General features: G+C 45.1%; 1 long non-coding RNA gene across 1 annotated transcript in view; it reads right to left on the reverse strand.

Annotated features, from left to right (window-relative positions):
• Window positions 1-717: 717 nt before the first annotated feature.
• LOC146348121 (uncharacterized) overlaps window positions 718-20407 on the reverse strand; it is a 52249-nt gene continuing 32559 nt past the window's right edge. The window contains exons 5-8 of the long non-coding RNA XR_014789917.1: window positions 17867-18003; window positions 4141-4225; window positions 1849-1906; window positions 718-1013 (exon numbers count right to left, since the gene is read on the reverse strand). This is a non-coding gene — a long non-coding RNA (uncharacterized LOC146348121). The remainder of the gene's footprint in view (window positions 1014-1848; window positions 1907-4140; window positions 4226-17866; window positions 18004-20407) is intronic.

The raw sequence follows: 20407 nt of genomic DNA on the forward strand, positions 1-20407 counted from the left end.
GAGAGGTTCTTGGCTAATATCAAGGCCTTGGAGAAGGTCACCTTTGGGTAGCTTTTAGCTGTGGATTCCACAGCAGACCACCTTTTTCCAAGTTATGCAAATTTAATGGACTTCTGGACAGACTTTTCACTTGGAGGGGGGTGGAATTTGCACTAATTCGCATTAGTGCTAATGTACATTATTGCTAATGTGCACTTGCACATTAACTGATGCACATTAGCTAATCGCAGGTGCAAAGTGTATATTAGTGCTAATGAACACTTGCTCTAATGGGCATTAGTATTAATGAGAATTAGCTCAAGTCAAACAAAATTTTCATTTAAAAAATTCAGTTCAATGAGCAGTGGAGGGGGGAAAAAGATGCCTGACAATCCACGAAACATGGACAGAATGGATTTTTAAAAATCCGTACATCCTTAGCTCAGACCAAAGCCTACCTAATCCAGTGTTCTGTTTCCCACAGTGGCCAACCAGATGCTTAAGGGAAGGCCACACACAGGACATAAGAGCAATGTAGCACCTTCCTACTCGTATTCCCCAGTAACTGCTATTAAGAGATATACTGCCTCTTATAGTGGAGGTGTCTGTCTGTCTCTCTCTCTCTCTCTCTCTCTCTCTCTCTATCTATCTATCTATCTATCTATCATTGTTTATTAAAGTAGGTAGGAGAGAAAGACAACTCAGTAGAAAATAAAATGAAGGAGTCCCCTTAATTTTCTCAGATTGGTTTTATTCTTAGGAATTGTGTGCGTGTGTGTGAGAGAGAGAGAGAGAAGGAGGAGGAGGAGGTGACACATCCTGTTTAACACCAGGAATAAACATGTATTCCAGATAGTTATTCTGTTGGATGCTTCTGAAGTAGACATGATGTGTTTTTCTTCATCTTGATCCCATGCTTTTTATTGGTCTCAGTTTATAGCCAAAATGTTGATTCTTACGGTTAAACATCTGCCACAGCTAAAATTGGAAGCTTGTTAAGAATGTTGCAGAACGGCATTGAAATGAGCTGGACTCTGCAAAAGAATAAGGGCAAGAGAATGACCCCACAGCAGGTGAATGGTTTTTTAATTCTCTAGTTCCAGTAATTGACTGGCACCGCTCCCTAGCAATCCATAGGAGGTAGATGGAGAAGTCATGATCAGCCTAAGAATCTGGCACTGTTGACACATTCCCAGAAACAAAACAGTTTTAAGGGGAGTTGGAGTTGACCTGGTCCCCGATTCATCATGACTACAGAGAGACGACAACTACAGCACAGTGTCTCACTTTTCTTTAAATCTCCACCATTCTAACCATGGGTTAGAAATGAAGAATGTAGGCAACAAATAATTTTTTCTCCCTATTAGGAGTGTTTTAATAAACAATTGGACAATTGCTGCATTGTCGGATCAGTGCTGGTTTTGGCTTCATATCTTCTCTAGCACTGCCTGCGCTTATCCTTGTTTTGGATTTTCTTCAGTGCTCAAATTATAAAGGATAAGGGAGGGAGGCCAATAATAGAAACCACAAGCCCCACCCTCTGACTCCCTGCAGTTTGAATCAATCATGTTCCCCTCCCATCTCAAAAGGGCAGCTAAGCGAGACATCACAGCAGGTAAGCAAGCCAAGCCCCCTCTGGACCCCCTATAATTTGAACACTGTTTCAATCGTCCCACTATGAATGTGTGGCTAAAGGCAACTGGGCTCCCACTTCAAGGCATTCCCAAATCCATCTATCATTAAGTTGGATAGAGAATAACAGGTCTTGTTCAGTGAAATAATAAAAATACAAATGCTCCAGAGCCTGACTTTAAAGTGAACTGCCCCGCTATAAAACTAGCATTGATAGAAGGCAATAAAATAGTTTACCTGGAAGGGGTCTGTCTCTGGATTGTACTTTCCTGAAATCTCTTTAGGATGCCCATGGCTGCAAAGTGGACAGTGGAAAAGATTGTTCCCGATACTTGGAGCCTGAGTTGGTAAGTATGCATGCCAATATTTATTTATTTCTCACATTTATATCTCGCCTTTCCTTCAAGGAGCCCAAGGTGCTGTACGTGATCCACCTTCTCCTCTCCATTTTATCCTCACAACTCTGTGAGGTAGGTCACGTCGAGAGCCAGTGACTGGCCCCAAGTCACCCAGTGAGCTTCATGGTTGAATAGTGTCTACATCCTGGGTCTCCTGAGTCCCAGTCCAACACTAACCACCACACTACACTGGCTCTTCATGTACCACATGTACCTGACATGCAGACATGCTTACTTATGTTTGTTGGAGGTGGTATTGCAGCCAGTTGGAGTGGAGGGAATAGAATGTCAGAACTCTACTCATTTAGGCCAAAATATTTATTCCCTCCTAAATTTACCTAGTGCCTTGACATGTTCAAACACACGTGCTTTATGACTTTGGGGTATTTTCTCTGCTTGATATAGACAAGAAGGCCTCCGTCACTCTTTCTCCCTGATTCTGATTATCTTTTCTTTGCCTGTGATTTCCATCCCCACCATGATCAGCTCTAGGTTTGAAGGGTCTCTCTCAGTAACATGCTCTTTTGTGGGCCCTTTTCTATATCCATGGACGTCCTTCCTACTTGGTGGGTCCCAGAAAGATTATCTGGTGGTGGTGGCAGAGAGAGGCAGGGCAGCAGCAGTGCTGTGACCATTGCCAGTTTCCCACAATGCCCTGGAGCAAAGCTATGGCATGGGCCTTATAGGATATCCAAATGGCTACTCCCAATTCCAGCCAACCAGTGTGGGGGACTCAAGGCGGTTGTCAGTGTGGTGATGGGCCCTGCCAGGTTACTGGGGTCACGGCAGCTACCTGAGGATGCTGAAATCAAGCATTATCGCCATTTTATCCCACTCTGTCTTTCCTGTTATAACTAATAAAATAGAATGGCAATATTAGATCAATATGAGCCATCTCTACAGAGAACATATCCTCCAACATTTCATACCTGAAAGCAGGGACACATTTATAACACCCCTATTCCCATACCAAGGATAGCTGCCAAAGGCCTCCTCTCCCCATTACACATTGCTGAAGGCTCTGCTCTTTCTGTTGTATTTTCTTATTCAACAGCCTGTTTTAACCAATATCCTGGTTGAAGTTATGTTAGAAAATAGGGCGGGCAGGTGCAAAACAGGACAGAGCTCATCCACTTTTAATAGTTGCGTAGAAGAAGGAATTTCAACACTTGTAGCTTGTCATAGAAGCGACACCTGCTGAAATTCTCTCTTCTTCACAATGTGGACACCTGTTTAGAAGTTGCACAGCCTCCCTGGGATTAGTAGATAGAAATGAGAGGTAGATGTGTGTGTTATGTGCATATTGAGGGCAACAGCAGTTTTATGTTGATGTTAAAAGGCATAGGAGACAAGATGGAACCTTGTGGTGTTCCAAAAACCAAAAACCAGGAGGTAGAACAGAAGTCCCCTAGCACCAGTGGCTGAGTTTAGCCAGCCAGAAAGGGCTGGAGCCACTGTAACACCACAGCTCCCAGTCCCAAACTGGCCAGATGACCCATGAGCGATAGTATCAAGGGCTGCTGAGACATCTAAGAGAACTAAGAGGACCCCACTCCCCCGCCCACCATCCATTTGGTCATCCTTTATCCAGGCCAAAGCCAGATTGGAATGGATCCAAATAATCAGTATCATCCAAGACTGCCTGGATTTGTGACCCGACAATTAAATTCTTCGGACATCACCTCTGCTTTGGTCTAATTGCCTTACCTTCTATCTAAGTTCCTTTCCCTCTGTCACAAGTAGGTATTACAGATCCTTGTTAGCCAGGAGACTAACTTGTTAGCCAGGAGACTAACTAAAATGGAAACTTGAAGGTTTCCATTTTGTTTGAATCTTTTTGTGTTATTGTTATTTATTTATTTATTTAAAGTACATTTATAAGCTTCTGAATTTTAGAGCTGTGCCCTTTTAAATGACCACCCTAGCTACATTAATTAAAAAAAAATGGCTTGAAGACAATGTAATTCTTCATGTTATGTTATTACTATGACTACTACAGTTACTACAGAAAGAACACCTTGGTAATATTTATTTACCCATGCCAAAACTACAATATATGAATAGCAAAATAGGAGCATCTACAAAGAGAAAATAAGATTGCTATTCTATGCACTTACTCAGTGGGACTTACTTTTGAGTAGACATGCATAGGATTGTCCTGTCAGTGTTTTCTTTTGGCATCCCCAGTTGTCCATTTGATATCTCCAGCTGTCCAACTATCCATTTAGATGCAAAACAAAAACAAAGCAGGAACACACATTGCACAAGAGTTGGTGTTGATTTCCCCCTGGCCCCAAGAATTACAGCATGCATTATTTTATTTACATAACTTTCCAGGAATTTCAAAATGACTCTTTCATAGAAAAGTACTGGCTAGACTTTCCGCAATGTCTTCCCTCCCCCTTCCCCTGCAGCATGATCTGAGAGTCAATGAGAGTAGTTTTTCCCCAGCTGTGGCACCATTCCTGAACCTCTGCCATGGCTAGAGAAATATCACTTCTCACACACCTCTAGGTAACACCCTGGGGAAAAGGGCACTGAATGTCTGGCCACTTCTGGCACAGCTCTGTTGTTTTCAATGGAGCTGCATCAAAGGTTGAGATTGCCACCAGCACAAGGTTGCACCTGAGCCTAGAGAGGCTGAGAAAATCTGGTGAAATGTAATGTGTGAACATTTAGCATCAATGGAGAAAAGAAAGCCTCATATTTTGACAGGCTCTCCCACTGAGCTTTTTATTTCTCTGGTGTTTGTTCTGCCACTTTTTATTTCTCTCTCCGGTATTTGTTCCACTGGTTTTCTAACTTTACGTTTACTATGTTGCTCAGACCTTGTGATAGCTGGGTGCAAGCAAGGCTTGTCACAGAACCAAAGAAAATGCTGCTGCATTACACAACTCAGCCCAAGGATGATGTTTCTCTGTGGATAAAAGCTACTAAACATGGATTCAGAATCATAAACAGTCTGGAGCAGATTTAGCGTTCATGCTCTGGGAACCTGCTATTTTCCTGGTTTTTACTAGGTATGCTAGCTCTCAATATAGACAATGTGTAGGAGGATTAAGTCCCCACCAATGCATTTATACCAAACCTGGAGATAGACTGACATTTTACCACCTGTGAACTCATTGCAAGTTCATAAGAACTGATTGGAACGAGAATCAGTGACATTTTACATTTTTAGTAAGAGGGCTTCTCTTCTGAAGTCAAATGTGTAAAAAATGTATCCTGGAAAACCTCTAAATTGGGGGTTGAACCAGGTTGTGGTGCAACAGGACATGCCTAACATGTGTCAGAACCTACTGTATTATCATAAAGTCGAAATGGCCATGTGAATTTATCCTTATGTAGGTGGCTGTGTACTCTTCTATTTGAAACAGCAAGAGCTCTAAAAACTTTTGAGGTGTTTTGGGGTGCAATTCTATGCCTGTTTAGACAGAAATAAGTCCTACAGCTGATGTCTGCTGATTTCAATCCATATAGAGAAGAGGCAATGCAGCTTGCTGGAATTATTAATTCAGCTCAGACTGTGTTTGCATTCCCGAACAATGAATGAGCACCATGCAAATCTTCCAGTTAATGGACAACATTAATCCTGGAAGGTTTATCCTAGATAAATATACATGGACTTGACAATGCAATGCAGAATTGGGGCGCGGGGCGGGAGTTATGGGAAGACAGTACATGAGATATGCTGGTACTGGCTCATAACTTAGTCTTACTCAAATTATAAAGATTATAAAGTTTATGAGGGTCCAAACAAGAAAGAAATACTAAGTGTTGAAGATGATACTGTTAAAGTCCATTGGAAAAAAAAATTCTCAGACCAACCAAGATGCATAAGCCCACAGTCAAAGATCTGGCTACAAACACACATACATATATGTACACACTATTCCTCATTTTTTAAGCATGTGTCCATGTAGTCTGCTGCCTTCACATGCTCTGTCCCACTCCTTTCCTTGGCTCTGCCTCTTCTATCCTTTGCCTGGGTTCTTTGATTTGTCCTATCCCTTTAGAATCGTAGTCACTCAACTGATGGCAGGCATAGACCATTAGGCACAAGTATCTTAGGGCACAATCCTATGCATGTTTAGGCAGAAAAAAAGTCCTACAACTGTCAGTATGCCTCAGCCAGCAAAGCTGGCTGGCACATGTTGGGAGTTGTAGGACTTCTTTTTCTCTCTAAACATGTATAGGATTGCAGCCTTAGCTAATGAAAGTAACCTACCTTTCTGACTGCTCCACTACCATATGACATGAAAGCAGTTCAGCTAATCATAGCCACAGGTTTCCCCACCACCAATAGCTGGGAATCAATAAAATATAGAATCACAGGAATAAAATGGCCAGAGGCCATCATATATAGCAGCCTTCTCCAACCTGGTGCCCTCTACATGTTTTGGACTACAATTCTCAGCATTCCTGACCATTAGTCATATTGGCTGGGGCTGATGGGAGTTGTACTCCAAAACACCTGGAGGGTGACAGGTTGAAGAAGACTGATGTATAATCTTTCTTTTCTAAGGGTCAAACTAAACACTACTTTTATCACATAGTTTGGTGTTGCAGAGCAGGTTTTTTTTAAAAAACTAAATAGTCGGTGAGGTTCCTGAGGCAGATGGGAACTTTAGTGTGTGGGAGAGGGTTTTTAAACCATTGCCCCTCTGTGGTCCTGACCAGAATCTAGGGATGTCCATCCTGTGCAAATCCAGCTCTTCTTGGGCCCAACAGATCTCCATCTTGGCTTGTATTTGTACACCCAGCTGCAGGCTTTTTCAGAAATCCAGGAACTTTTTGGGCTGTTGTTTTTTTCTTGTCAATAGAAATTTGTGCAAACTGTGGTTGCAATTTGCATAATTTATGCACATTCCAGCTGGAATTTGCACAAATTATGCAATTTGTGGCAGCAATTTGCACAACTTTCTATTGATGGGGAAAACCCCCGCAGAAAATCTGTGAGCTGGCCTGACTCGATGCAGATCGAGTTAGGCCAGCTTGCAGGGAAGCGAGCTGAAGTCTGGGGGTTGAGCTGCTCCCTGGATGGATTTCTCCAACATCCCTACCAGAATACCGCCCCTACCTAATGTGCTGGATAGTTAGTTAAAAAATACAACAAAACTACTCAGCTCTAAGATATATAATCAAAGTCACATCGAGTTTGGCCCTTGAACCCAATATTTCTCAGATCGTCTTCCCACAGATGGACCACATTTTCTGCCAGCATCACAGAAACAGTGTGAGGATCCCACCAGATGATTCAAGGGACTGAACTTTTCCACATGCTACTGGGTAAGGAAACAATCCAGACATTTTAGTATGCATCACTGTGATTATCATGCACCACAAACTGAGATTAGGATCAAAAACATCCACATAACAAACCAGTTAAATACCACAACTTCTCCCAAAGGAATCCTGGGAATTCTAGTTCTATGAAGGGACGAAGGACAGGTAACAGAATACTCAACACTCATGACTGACTAATAATTTTCTAACTTCAGAGGCAAACTAATGACCAATAAAACCACTTTACATTGTGAATCATAGAGAAGATCACTCCGGACAAGCCTTCCCCACCCTGGTGCCCTCCAGATGTTTTGAAGTACAACTTCCATCATCCCTGACCATTGGCTATTCTGACTGGGGTTTATGGGATATGTAGTTCAAAAGATCTGGAAGGCACCAAGTGGGGAAGGCTGTTCCAGATTATTCCGGTATAAACCGCTATAAGCACAAAGGCGGGCCAGCCCATAAAACATGGCTTTTTACCAAAGCCTTTGAGGGTTAATTGGATTCCCTGAGTTTGTACAATGTTTTAACTGTTTTATTGTTTTAGATTTTAAATTGGTATTAGCTAGCTTAATGATTTAATATTTATTTATTTATTTATTTATTTATTACATTTAAATCCCACCTTTTTTCCTCCAAGGAACTCAAGGCGGCATACATAATCCTCCTCCTCCTCCATTTTATCCTCACAACAACAACCCTGTGAGGTAGGTTGGGCTGAGAGCTATTTTTTAGCTATTTAAATTATTTATTGTTTTACACTGTTTAAATTGATTTTTTCTGTACACCACCCTTATTGATTGATTGACTGAATTTCTTAATCGCCCATCTGGCCGGTCACCCGGCCACTCTGGGCAATGTACAGCAATACAATTTTAAAACAATAAAATTCTACTTTAAAACATCATATTTCTAAAAATACCCTAACCCACCTCAAATGCCTGCCTGAATAGCCACGTTTTTAATGTGTGGAGGAAGCCCTGAGATCCTAATAATATAGGGCGGGACACAAATGTAATAAATAAATAAATAAATAAATAAATAAGCAAGCAAGCAAGCAAGCAAGCAAGCAAGCATGTGGATCAAAGAGTACATTTAGTTGTACTAAACACCCCGATCCATCAGGAATACAAATAAACTATGCTGTTGAAGAAGGTGATCTGGATAGAGATCTATCCCACAAATGGAAATCTGTCAGTCTTTACTCCACTGTCAGATTCACTTTTATTCTTTCATTTCTTTGAAGAAATTCCCAGTGACATGCGGAAAAAAAGAAAAGAAAAGGGAAAAAAGGAGCAAAACATGCATAAAGCCTCTAGGAACTGATCCAATTTGTTTTGCCACTTACTTATCTAAACAAACTATGAAATGCTTCTGCATTTCAGCTCAGCCTATCTATAAAAAAAGACTAGGAGAGGTGGGAAAGGAAACCTTGCTGGTCTTAGGTGTTGTTTTTTTCTAAACATTTGCTCCAGTAAGCAAGCAGTCTTTGAATGCTGCATATGGCCCCATCGAGATCTTCAAAGTGCATGGCAAGGGTTTCTCTAAAATAGCTTCCCACATCCTGGTGCCTTCCAGATGTGTCAGACTACAACTCCCAGGCTGGCTGGGATGATGGGAGCTGCAGTCCAACACATCTAGAGGGCACCAAGGTGCGGGAGGCTGCTCTAAAAAAAGAACATTGCGTTTTCAAATGGAAAAGGATTGGGCAAGGTTCATTTGATTTAAGTAAGTAAGTAAGTAAATCAGAAAGAAAGAGAAAGAGAAAGAGAAAGAAAGGCATCTGGTGAGTTCTGTATTCTTGGAATTAGGTGAGGGGGGGGGAGAAAAGCCAGGATGAGGGTGAAAGCAGCACATTTTGGAAAAATCCCGGATACTAATAAATTAATGGATGCCTCTCACAGTTCAGATCATCTGAACCAAAATGAAAGTATCAGGATTGCAAGAAACATATGTGCAACATGGCTTGCAGCCCGGTCTCCTTGCTACAGCTCTGTGCTAAATAACAGACACTGGGTCAAGTTGCTACAGATATGATTGAGAGGTGGGCCATGCAGTAAGGTTCTGAAACAATTAGAAATACAGGCTCCGTTTATCGATAAAGCAAATGGGTTCTTCTAGTGAAAGAGATCAGTATTATGGGGAACAGTTATGATGATATATTTTTTTTTTTAAAAAAAAAACTGTGTTTCTAAAGCAACCTAGAAACCCCCGTGCTCCAACAGAAAGCCAAGACTTAAGAAGGCTCTTGACCATTATGGTCGATGTTTTTATATGAAGAGATTAATCAATCCAGAACTTTTGGCAAGAGTTTGCAGCTAATGCTCGCGCCATAAGCCAATGTCAATTATGTCATTCCCGAGCCTGCAGAAGCTATTACTAACATTACTTTTACAGTTCACTGCCAACCAGAGAAAAGAGTTTTTCACACTGTTGTCGTTTTGTTGGAGCAAGACTATACGAATCACAGATGGCTTCCTTGCCATATGGAGCCTTGCAGGAGCTCTGCGTTTATAAGAGGTTTAATGAAAACTTGGCACTGTCCCAAGTTACAATGGGGGGGGGGATCCTCTTGAGCTGTGAACTCACACAAACAAGTCAAGATCACCCAAAGCTCCCATAGGTTTGTTTCCGACACAGTAGGAAAGCAATGCTTTCCTTGAGAAGACAACTAGATGCTGTAAGGCAGCACTTTGTCAATGGCCTGGATCGGTGTCCACTTCCATTTTGAAATGGTAGAGTTAGAATTGTAGAGTCAACATCCATTTTAACTCTTAGCATTGAGGCATGAACGACCCTACCTCAGCTTTATAAATATAGCAGATTTATATAATGTATGCTCCAGTGTTTCCCCAACTCATAGCCCAGGCACAAGTCTTTTTCCGAACTGAAACTGGAGCCAGGTTTCACTCTTATACCACAAAAGGTTTATTTTTAGAACAGGGTAGGGAAACTTTTTCAGCCCAAGGGCTGCATTCCCTCATGGCTAACTTTCTGGGCCCGCATGTTAAGGGTGGGTGGGTCCAAGGAAAAAAGTGGGTGGGGCCAAAGCATAGTGGGTCAAGCCACCCCCTCTCTGATCCACACATACTCCCATTCATACACATAGCACACACATGTCCCTTTTCACACAACAAAACACACACACACACACACAGTGTGGAAGCGTAGGCATTCTCTGACTTCGGGGGAGTCTGTCCCCTGTGTTTCTGTGTGAGATGTCTGGAAGGAGACAAGTCTAGAGCCATGAGTATTTCAGAGAGGGTGTCAGGGGTCCACCTTGCACAGACCTGGAACCTGAGGCCTCCTTGGAGGAAGAGCGGGGCGAGGACCTCACAGATGCATCCCATACTCCCAACAACATGAAGAAGCCTTTGGATTCAGATGAGACAGCCATAGGACTGGAGGTCTCCAACCAAGTTTGCCTAGGTTTCTGGCTGGCTCTTGGACTCTCCCTTACCCCATCGCCTGAGGACTGGAACAGGAGCAGAGGAGACTTTGAGCATCTCTACACCAGCCTAAAATCCCACATTACAACAGGGCTTTCTGCTTCCATTTTAAATGCAGGATCATGATGGACTCCCTTTACATGCACTTCCTTTCACCCCTCCTTCTCCCCCTTATCTGAGTTTTCCATATGTTTCATTAGTCCAGCTCTTCTTCTTGCTACTTTTCCTTTTTCACAGAGGGAACTCAAGCAGGGTAATCTCATTATCTCAGATCTATTTAAAAACCGAATAAAGGTCATTTAGTGCAGAAGATGCTCTCAGGGTCATGCTGTCATTTAAAGGGCTTACAAACTTCTGTGAGTAAGCAATCTCAACAGCAGGATAAAAGCTCCATGTGAAGGAGCCCCGTGTTCCAGGCAGGAGCTTCAGGGCTGCCAGCAAACTGTCCATTTAGCCACATGTCTATCTGCTAGGACGTATACATGCTGGAAGGTGAAGCTGTGTAAGGGCAGACTCTGGACTTTTTGGATCGGTGGTCAGCACTGATTTTCTTTTAGAACCAATGCAGCAGCTGATACAAGGCAATGTGAAACACTCATCCCCCCCCTGCCCCCCAGCTTGTACATTTGATTTTTTTTTTAAGCCAAATCATCCTGCACTTACAGGATTCTCTCTGTCTCTAGGGGAAACTCACTGACCTTGCATAAGCTGCCTTGAGCTTCCCCATTGCTTGGGGAAGGAGCGGAAATTATAGATAGCAAAGGATGTTCTGGATGCTTCAGACTGCATCTCAATACTAGCTCTGAGCATGGGAGCTTTTCTTTTTTAAGGTGATACCTCAAGAGACTGAAGACAATGTTATTTTAACAGAATGTCCCTTCTGCCTTTTGAGGCTAGATGAAAATAAAAACAGTAGGATTCACCCAGCCAGCACAATTTTTATGAAGGTAATATGGCATAATGGCATGCAAAATTCGCCCATAAAATTGTTTGAAGGACAGCATAACTTTACAAGACACATGTGTAAAGCTCTGAAATGATTTGTAACATATCAAAGATGCACATAAAATTTCAGTTACAGGCCTAGCCTAAGTTAAAAGCCTTTCAGACAGATGCCCTTTGGCATTTCTGATTATTCCAAAAGATAGGCTTTGCCAGGGTGGCCACTTCTGAATCACCCCCAAACAGGAACTGCATCACCAAAAAGGAGGACAAAAGATGATGTCATTTTGCATATGATTTTCATATGCTAATTTATATGTATAAATGCAAATTTAGAAATAATTATAATACAGTACATGTCACCATAGTGGGGAAGCCCGTGACCAGGTGAACTACTGCCTTGCTTAGTCTGCTGTCCAGTTGCTGTTGCTGGGGAACTTCGATGCCCGGCTATTCCTTCTGATGGTCTTGTATTTTTAAACCCGAATTGGACTGGGCAGCCCTTCAAATAGAGGATGTCTTCAGAATACTGGGCACTCCTCTGGCAGTCCTTCAAATAGAGGAGTGTCCTCTGTAAAAGAGGATACCTGGCCACTTTGCACTTTACTTTGGGGAAGGGGGGGAACCCAAAGGAGGTTGAAGGGAGCTGCTTTAGTTCTGGGATGTAACGTTCAAGACCCGCTCCTTTCAGCTCCCCTGTACCTGATGCCTGTTCCTGCCATAGAACCACTATGTCCATGAAATGGATGTGATGCATCTGAAGAACTGCCCTCTAGTCCACGAAAGGCGCCGCAAAGCTCTTTGTTGCTGGTTGTCTTGCTGCAACAGACTAACATGGCAACACTTCTGGAACTCGTCTCTGCGTTGCGTATGTAATACACACTAGCGTGCATATGCTGGCGTCAAAATAACTGCAGCAACAACACCAGCATGCTGCCGCCATAAGTGCTTTATATGCCACCATCCATTTTGACTCCTGCATAATTGCCAATAGAACAAATATGTCAGCAGCAATTCTGTGGTGGTAGCAAGCAGTAACTACTAGGGCTGTTCATGGACCCCCCACCATCTGTCTCGGAAGCCGCTTTGGGGCTTCTGAGGTGGGCCTGATTCGGCTCGGTCTGATTCGGGGGGCCTCCAACCCGCCTGAGCCTACAAAGCCGAAGTGGGATTCAGACATCCAAATCCCACTTCGTCCCCCCACCCCCTCCACCCCCCAGCTCCTTACCTTGTTCTGGGCAGGGGGCACCACCAGGGAAGCCACCACTGCTGCTGGTGCTGCTGGGGGAGCCACTGCCAGTGCTGTTGGGAGAGCCACCAGGGAAAGCGCTGCTGGTGCCTCTGGGGAAACCGCTGCCTGTCACAGCCCACCAACTGCCTGTTCTGCCATCTTTGCAAGGAAGGAAGAACGTACGCTTGGCAGGAGGCAACGGGCACCTGTCAAGCCTGCACAGCCTCCTGCCTTGCTTGGAAGGAGGCCACGCAGATTTGACAGGCATGAGGGCAGGGGCCGCCCTCCAACTGCACTCTTTCCCTTCTTTGTAAGGAGTGCAGGGCTCCTCGTTGTGGACCGACTCCTGCCTCTGCTCAAGCCTTCATGGGTCCCTTGCTTGCAAGGAGCCTGTGAAGGCCTGAGTGAGGCCAGAGGCCGCAGCTCACAATGAGGGCAGCCTGCCGCTTTTGCTGCTGGGGGAGCCGCCGCTGCTGCTAGCTCCTAGGCCCTCTAGACACTCACCAGCAGCCGTCTTGTTCCATGGAATGGGGGGAGCCATTTTTAAAATGGTGACTCCCTGTATTTCTGGAAATACAGGGAGTTGCCATTTTAAAAATGGCTCCTGCCATTCCCTGGAACAAAACACCTGCTGGTGCATAAGGAGCTGGGGGCTGGGTGGTGGCGGTGGTGGCAGCATGGTGGCCTGGCCTCCAGATCACTCCGAAGAGCACTTATCCACTTTGGGCCACTTCATGCCCCCTCCAACTTGACTTGGAGGCAGCCTGAAGTGGGCCGAGGCACCCGCTTTGACTTGGAGTTTCAGCTTCGGGCCAAAGAGTTGCACATCCACAGTAACAACTCGTCTAGTGCAGTAAGTAGGGATGTATGGATGTTAAATCCATTCCATCTGTGTTTCAAGATGGTCAGGTATCTTACCATCCATCATCTGCTCATTGAGGGAATCAGATTTTTTTTAGGGATGTATGAGAATTTTGTTCCACTTGTAAATTTGCAAATTTGCATGAATTCCCCCTCCCCAGTAAAAAAAAACCCAGTCCAGAAGTGCATGGCATCCGTGTGACTCAGAAAAAGCCAATCTGCTGTGGAATCCACCGACTGGATTCATAGAAATCTGAACTCATTTGAATCCGTTGTGGATCTGTCCAACAACCTTAGCAGTAAGCCCCTTGAATCACATGCCCCCAAATCCAAAGAGCCAGAACTCAGGCTCAAACTTTTCCTGACACTTGAACACATATGGCATAATCCTGCTTTCCTTGTCTAACTATGCAAAGACTACTTAATGTAAGAAGCAAAGGGGACAAGCCAGCTGAAGTTTAGAAGACATTCATTAAAGGGTGAGAGCAATTAATGTTGCTGCTTAACTTTAGCTGGACTGTGAAATCGATATTGTTGGTTAGACCATAGACCTTGATAGTTTCCTGCTACTGCAGTGTTTGACTATCATTCAGTTCTTTGCAGGATTGGTACTTTAAAAATACAGTTAATGCATAACTGACCCTAGGAGGCTTTATATTAGTAAAATCCTCTGGCATTTTGTAAGTCATGAATGGTAACAGCAAGACAGGAAACTAACTCAGTGACCCATCATGTCAAGCTCTGAAATGGAGCCAGACTTTGTAGAAAATTTGACTTACCCATTACAAATTCATGGAGTGTTTAAAAAATAATAATAATACAAGGGCATTTCCCTCAGCTGTGATATCATCTTTTATTTATATTAATTGGTTGCATTTCCTAGAGGCAGAGTGGGGAAGTACTCAGATATAATTTAATATGCAGGAATACCAAATAAAAATACTAAAATTCTGAAGCAATTTCCTAAACTTTTTTTTAAAAATGGCCATCAGTTTTTGATGAGAGACAGGGGGGGAGAGAGAGAGAGAGAGAGAGGAAGAGGGAATGAAATGTCTTGTAAAATGCAGCCTTTGGCATAACTATAAGGGAATTTTACTGGTTTATATTGGATAGTGACTGAATAGTAACTGGCAGCATGCAGAAGGTTTCCAGTACCAGAGAGGTGTGACATATAATGAGTGAAAGCGATGCTGCACCATATGAATTAAAACAATACAGAACCAGCAAAAATGTGTTTTTTTGGGTGTGTTTTTGTTTTTTTTAACTTTTTTTATTTTGCAATGGTGGTGGCGGCAGCCGGTCAGAAGACCGGCTGCCGCCGCCGCCCCCACCGAAACGCCGCCGGGACCCGCCGCCGGGAGGGACATTCGCAGGAGGTAAGTCCCATCCGGGGGGGGGCGGGGGGGGGCAGAGAATTTCACTGCCAGTTTCGGGGGGCCGAATGCGTTGGTGTGTGTTGTTGTTTTTTTTACTTTACTTTTTTTTTTCGCGGCCAGGGAGATGGGGCACTCCTCCCCGGCCTGAATTTCGGCGGCGAGGGATGGGGCGCCTCCCCCCCGGCCTGAATTTCAGCTGGGCGAGGCGGGGCGCCTCCCCCCTCACCTGAACTTCAGGGGGAGAACCGAAGCGCCTCCCCCCCACCACGAAGCAAGCTGTGGGACCAGGTAAGTCCCTTTCGTCCATCCCTAATATTCTGTAAAGTCGCTTCTATGATGTTATGCAAAGTTGCTTCTCTGATCTAGGGAAGTCAGAGAATTCCGCCACGGATTCCAGTGAGGCTGGATTCTTTAGAATCCGCCCCCCGAAATCTGTGGCGGAACGGCCTCCCGCCCCCCGCCACCCCATGGAATCCCCCTGGGATGGAACTTACCTGGGGTGGATGCGGCGGCAGCGGCAGCGGCAGCTCCAGCGGCAGCTATGGTGGCAGTGGCGGCAGCTCCGGCTGGTCTCCCGGCCGGCTGCGGCCGGGCTGCTGTGGCCGCCATTTGCGTTCTTGCAGCCATGATAGGCTACGTAAGTATTTACGTAGCCTATCACGGCAAAGAGCAGGGACGCAAAAGTTGGCCGCTATGCCATTTGTGCCCCTGCTCTTTGCCGTGATAGGCTACGTAAGTATTTACGTAGCCTATCATGGTAAAGGCAGCCACGCAAATGGAGTAGCGGCCGCCATTTGCGTCCCTGCTCTTTGCCGTGATAGGCTAAGTTAGGGATGGCGGAGAATTCCGCCACGGATTTCAGTGAGGCCGAATGCACTGGCATTTGGCCCTCCGAAATCCATGGCGGAATGGCCTCCCACCCCCTGCCACCCCGCTGAATCCCCCCAGAATGAAACTTACCTGGGGCTCCGGCGGCGGCGGTGGCGGTGGCTGGTCTTTCAGCCGGCTGCTGCGGCCGCCATTTGCATCCAGCCAGGCTGCCGTGATAGGCTACGTAGGTATTTACGTAGCCTATCACGGTAAAGGCAGCCACGCAAATGGCGGCCGTTTGCATCCCTGCTCTTTGCCATGATAGTAGGGATATACGAAAGTCACTTACCGTTTTGTGGATCTGCTTCGTGGGGGGGAGGAGGTGCTCCGTCCCTCCCGCCGGAATCCTCGACGGGGGGGAGGCGATCCGTTCCTACCCCCCAGAATCCTTGAATGGCTGGCTGTGCTCTGCGGCGGCTCCATGGAGCAGCTGGCCAGGCTCAGGCCAGAGCCGTCTGCAGCCGGATTTCCGGCCGCGGAGGGCTCTGGGTAAAAACAAACAAACCGCGTACGCAAATGGCGGCGGCTACAGCCACCGCCATATGCGTTCCTTATTTTTGGCTGTCTTAGTCTACGTAAATATTTATGTAGACTAAGACGGCCAAAAATAAGGAACGCAAATGGTGGCGGCTGTAGCCGCCGCCATTTGCGTACGCGTTTTTTTTTTTTTACCCAGCTGTGATAGGCTACGTAAATCTTTACGTAGCCTATCACATCTCTGTAAAAAAAAAAAAAAAAAACCCTCCAGACTGCAAATGGCGGCGGCGGTAGCCTGTCAGAAGACCAGCCGTCGCAGCTGCTGAAACTGCCGCCAGAGCTGCCACTGCCCGGAACATCCACCCCAGGTAAGTCTTGTCCCGGGGGGGATCCGTGGGGGGGTGGGGGGGGCAGGCCATTCCGCCACAGGTTTCGGGGGGCCAAATGCACTGGCATTCGGCCTCACCGAGATCCATGGCGGAATTCTCTGACATCCCTACATGATAGGCTACGTAAATACTTACATAGTCTATCATGGCAGCCTGGCTAGACGCAAATGGCGGCTGCTATGGCGGCTGCCATTTGCATCCGCAGCAGCCCAGCCGCGGCTGGAACTCTGGCTGCGGACAGCCCTGGCCGGCGGCTCCACAGAGCCGCCGCAGAGCAGAGCTGGCCAGGGAGGATTCCGGGGGGAGGGACGGCGTGCCTCCCCCCCACCACGGAAGCCCCACAAGGGAACAAGGTAAGTGATTCATACATGCCTAGGCAATGGAAATACTTATGGCTGCTTGCAAGGACGCAAATGGTGGCCGCTACGACAGCCGCCATTTGCGGCCGCAGCAGCCGGGCGGCTCCGCGGAGCCGGCCGAGGAGGATTCTGGGAGGAGGGACAGAGCACCTCCCCCCACCGTGGATGCTCTGGCATGGAGCCAGGTAAGGGATTCGTGCATCCCTACTCTGATCTGGCGAGGTCTCTGGAGCCTTGTGTAGAAAAATGCCTTGTGTAGAAAAAGCTCTTGGTCTTGAATGGGCAATTAAGACCCATTAGCTTTACAAAATAACTGCTTCTGGTGGAGTTAAAAACTGCTAGAAATGGTTTGTTGAAATGGATCAACACAGCTGCCTGCATTCTTGGATTGTCCTTGTGGGTGTGGCTGTGGGAATTATCATGGTGAGGGCCTGCACTTCAAGGTTTACCACTACATCGTGGTGAAGGACCTGTGCTAGTTCTGGTCCAATTTCCATGCTCCCGCTCACTAGGTGATGTACTGAACTGCTTGCACATTTTTTATTGGAAAGACAACTTACAAGTGCTGAAAATAAAACAAATAAAACAGTTGGAATTTGGCTGCCAGGTCATACCTTGATGATCATGGTGTCTCTTTAACAGCTCTGTAGTAGCAGAAGATGTTACTGAAGATCCTTCTTCAACAGATTCTTCACCTAAACTCCCGTCTGGCTTGCTGGGATTCTCTTGTGATGAAAACCTGTGACTGGTTCTTTGGTACAAACAAGCAAACAAACAACTCATTGGGTGAATGAGTTTAATTAACTGAAATCTTCAGCCCAGTCTAATCAATTCCATTTAATTAAAAATGAAAACAAAACTGTAACAAGGAGATACCTGTATATAAAGAGATAAATAAGGTTAAAATTGAAGTTACCAAAAATAAAGTTATGGAAATCAATAGACATAATGGTTTTGTTTCCAAAATCTAGTAAAAGCAGTACAGTTTTTGTTTTTACAAGACATTCTGTATGTTGTCTTCCGTGTTTTAATTGCACAATCTTACTCACTTTGGAGGATTTGTACTGTTTTTGCCATGAGTTAGGCCACAATCCTATGCACACTTACCTGGGAGTAAGTCCCATTGAATGCAATAGGGCTTACTATTGAGTAGACATATATGGGATTGTACTGCTAATAATCCATTCCCTAGTCATCAACATTTTTCCACCTCTCCCATTTTTAGCTACAACAGTGTAGCTAAAATAGACTGATTTTTGCACCATTCAGTTCATCAGGGAATAATATAAAGTGGCCTCATTTGGTAGCCAATAATGGTTTACAATCTGATACTCCAACCCAATGAGGCTGCCTCTCAAAGATCTGGTATTGAATGTTGTTCAGTCGTTCAGTCGTGTCCGACTCTTCGTGACCCCATGGATCATAGCACGCCAGGCCTTCCTGTCCTGCGCTCTCTCCCGGAGCGTGCTCAAGTTCATATTCATTGCATCCGTGATGCTATCTAGCCATCTCATCCTCTGTCATCCCCTTCTCCTTTTGCCTTCAGTCTTTCCCAGCATCAGGGTCTTTTCCAGAGAGTTTTCTCTTCACATTAGGTGGCCAAAATATTTGAGCTTCAGCTTCAGTATCTGTCCTTCCAATGAGCACTCAGGATTGATTTCCTTTAGGATTGACTGATTTGACCTCCTTGCAGTCCAGGGGACTCGTAAGAGTCTTCTCCAGCACCACAGTTCGAAAGCATCAATTCTTCGGCGCTCAGCCTTCCTTATAGTCCAGCTCTCACAGCCATACATTACTACTGGGAAAACCATAGCTTTGATTAGACGGACCTTTGTCGGCAAGGTAATGTCTCTGCCTCTTACTATGCTGTCTAGGTTTGCCATAGCTTTCCTCCCCAGGAGCAAGCGTCTTTTAATTTCATGGCTACAGTCACCGTCTGCGGTGATCTTGGAGCCCAAGAAAGTAAAATCTGTCACTGCTTCCATTTCTTCCCCTTCTATATGCCAGGAAGTGATGGGGCCAGATGCCATGATCTTAGTTTTGTTAATGTTGAGTTTCAAACCAGCTTTTGCACTCTCCTCTTTCACCCTCAACATGAGGCTCTTGAGATCCTCTTCGCTTTCTGCCATTAGGGTGGTATCATCTGCATATTGGAGGTTGTTGATAATTCTCCCGGCAATCTTAATTCCGACCTGTGATTCATCCAACCTGGCGTTTCTCATGATGTACTCTGCATATAAGTTAAATAAGCAGGGTGACAATATGCAGCCTTGTCGTACTCCTTTCCCAATTTTGAACCACTCGGTTGTTCCATGTCTGGTTCTTACTGTTGCTTCTTGACCCTCGTACAGGTTTCTCAGGAGACAGGTAAGGTGGTCTGGTACTCCCATCAGTTTAAGAATTTGCCACAGTTTGTTGTGATCCACACAATCAAAGGCTTTAGCGTAGTCAATGAAGCAGAAATAGACGTTTTTCTGGAATTCTCTTGCTTTCTCCATGATCCAGCGAACATTGGCGATTTGATCTCTAGTTCCTCTGCCTCTTCGAAACCCAGCTTGTACTTCTGGTAGTTCTCAGTTCACATACTGCTGAAGCCTAGCTTGTAGGATTTTGAGCATCACCTTGCTGGCATGTGAAATGAGCGCAATTGTGCGGTAGTTTGAACACTCTTTGGCGTTGCCCTTCTTTGGAATTGGAATGTAAACTGACCTTTTCCAGTCTTGTGGCCATTGTTGAGTGTTCCAAATTTGTTGGCATATTGAATGCAGCACTTTAACAGCATCATCTTTTAGGATTTTAAATAGCTCGGCTGGAATACTGTCATCTCCGCTAGCTTTGTTGTTACTAATGCTTCCTAAGGCCCACTTGACTTCACTCTCGAAGATGTCTGACTCAAGTTCAGTGACCGCACTATCATGGCTATCAGGGACATTCAGATCTTTCCTGTATAGTTCTTCTGTGTATTCTTGCCACCTCTTCTTAATCTCATCTGCTTCTGTTAGGTCCCTGCCTTCTTCGTCCTTTATCATGCCCGTCTTTGCACAAAACGTTCCCTTGAGATCTCCAATTTTCTTGAAGAGATCTCTAGTCTTTCCCATTCTGTTGTTTTCCTCGATTTATTTGCATTGTTCATTTAAGAAGGCCTTCTTGTCTGT

Source organism: Heloderma suspectum, chromosome 4, assembly GCF_057233095.1.
Source record: "Heloderma suspectum isolate Gila_16-S chromosome 4, 16-S_ref, whole genome shotgun sequence".
Taxonomy (NCBI): Eukaryota; Metazoa; Chordata; class Lepidosauria; order Squamata; family Helodermatidae; genus Heloderma; species Heloderma suspectum.